Genomic DNA, 2,470 nt, shown 5'->3' with positions numbered 1-2,470 from the left:
CCTTTCCTTTCGTCTGCAATGGGAGACAAGGGGAGTGAGTAAATGTATCAACATTTATCACCTGATTTAATCCTGTTTTATATAATCGCGTGCACAAAGTCCAACTCTACATTCTTGCATGCTACACGCATCCGCACAAATATCACCATGCTGACACTCAAACATGCACACAGACACACACACACACACACACGCACACACACACACACACACACACACACACACACACACACACACACACACACACACACACACACACACACACACACACTCCCAGAGTCCAAGTGTGTGGATGCGTGGTATCATGAAGTGTGTCCAGCGAGAAGCTGGACAGTGCAGTTTGCTAGGCTGTATAAATAAGGAGAGATCAGGGGTTTTATCACCGGGTAACTGGAGACATGGGACTTGGAAGACCTTGGGAAGGTCCTGAGGAGAGGAACGCATGTGTCTGTGTGCGTGTGTGTGCGTGCGTGTTTGCATGTGCGTGTGTGTGTGTGTGTGTGTGTGTGTGTGTGTGTGTGTGTGTGTGTGTGTGTGTGTGTGTGTGTGTGTGTGTGTGTGTGTGTGTGTGTGTGTGTGTGTGTGTGTGTGTGTATATGTATGTGTATATGTGTGTGTACGCGTGTGTGTCTGCATGTGTGTGTGGACCCGGAAGCCATGTGCTCTGTTCCAACAGTTCCAGATAAGGCATTCATGAGCTGTGACCGGTTTAGGATTTAAGGATAGCAGACCCCCCAGTCCGCTGTGTGTGGCTGGAAGGGAAACGGACTCGAGCGTCTGTCTGGGATCGGACTCTCCTGCTGTCAGGCTGGGAGGGGGGGGGGGGGTCAGTGGGAGGGGATGTTCCTCCACCATGAAACATACCCTCTGGTCCTGTTCACCTGGCGGGGACAAGCGGTGAAACAGTGTGCTGAACTTGGATTAAACATACGCATTCCACATATATATACATGGATATATATAACTGACATTGAAGTATGTGTGTATGTGTGTGTGTGTGTGTGTGTGTCTGTGTGTGTGTGTGTGTGTGTGTGTGTGTGTGTGTGTGTGTGTGTGTGTGTGTGTGTGTGTGTGTGTGTGTGTGTGTGTTTGTGTGTGTGTGTGTGTGTGTGTGTGTGTGTGCGTGGTATGTGTTGAACAGAGTAGCTAAAGAGGTCAGGCAGACAACGGGTCTGAGGTCAAACTGATAATTGACTAATTAGAGAGTGAGCCGCTTTATCTAACGGAATGTCCTACACCACCGATGTTGCGAATGAACGAGCTAATTCCTTTATGGTAATGATACCCCACCCCTCCCCCCCCCCACACACACACACCTCCATATAATAGAGTGAGAAACGGTCCATGGTGACCCCTGCTAATAAGCAGTCAATCTGTGTCAAGTCTCCCCCTCTATGGATCTATTACACAGGGAGGCTAATGAGGAGGGCTTGTAGTTTTAAAGTTGAATTATTTATTCTGCTGCGTTTTCATTAGCGCTCATGAGCAAGAGTGAAGGACAGCGGTGAACCGGCATCCCAATAAGGCCGCTGACCACGGACCGGGACTTCTTAAAACATCACAAGTATCTTGTTCATGACGGAGACGTGCTGACGGACACACATGTTGTGTGTGTGTGTATGTGTGTGTGTGTGAGTGTGCAAGTTCTTTTTGTACATTTCACCTGCAGATTTATGTGTTTTATATTATGACTGCATCCTGCGTAGGGGACTCCACTCCCCTCCGCAGGCTCTTAAATTATAATCAACCAAACGGCCAAACTCCCACATCTGATGAATTAGCAGTTCTAGAAGCAGGATTTATTTGGGAGCATGATTTACACTTCTGCTTTGTAGCTGTGCCGCTCCGTGATATACGGCTCGCCTGACTGCAACGTTGAGGTCCCACAGTGAGCGAGATAGACAGGGAAGACTCCGGAGACTTGGAGAGGATTCGACAAAAATTAAAGGCAGAAACAAACGATACTATTTGAATACATGCGGATGTGTCTATGCTAGACACAAGACTAAATCTCCAGTCAGAACTTAAGTGAACAGAGAGCAAGATAGACAGGGAAGACTCTGGAGACTTGGAGTGAAGCCAGAATCCAACTATCTTATTTGAATACATGCAGATTCTGAATGGAGACTAAATCTCAACTCAGAACTTAGGTGAATACTAAAACCGTAAATTGTTAATGGGTTTGTGTGGCTAGGACGAATAGGACATTGTTGAGATGCCTGACTGTTGTTGCACTACTGCAGCTTTGTGTCACTACAGGCAACAAGGTCTTTGGACAGGCTAGACCACTGAGGAAGCTATTCTATTAGCGTTTTATGTGTCTTGGATGCAAGTGCAGAGAACCAGAGGCAGGCTTGGAATCCAACCGAAAGACCACTTCCATTTGAAGGCGCTCACTACAGACAGACAAAAACAAACACAGTTGCATTTTTCCACAACACAAAAATCTGTCAAACCAAGAATGCCAATT

The sequence above is a fragment of the Gadus morhua genome, chromosome 15 (genome assembly GCF_902167405.1).
Source record: "Gadus morhua chromosome 15, gadMor3.0, whole genome shotgun sequence".
Classification (NCBI taxonomy): Eukaryota; Metazoa; Chordata; class Actinopteri; order Gadiformes; family Gadidae; genus Gadus; species Gadus morhua.
This window is presented reverse-complemented; position numbering follows the sequence as displayed.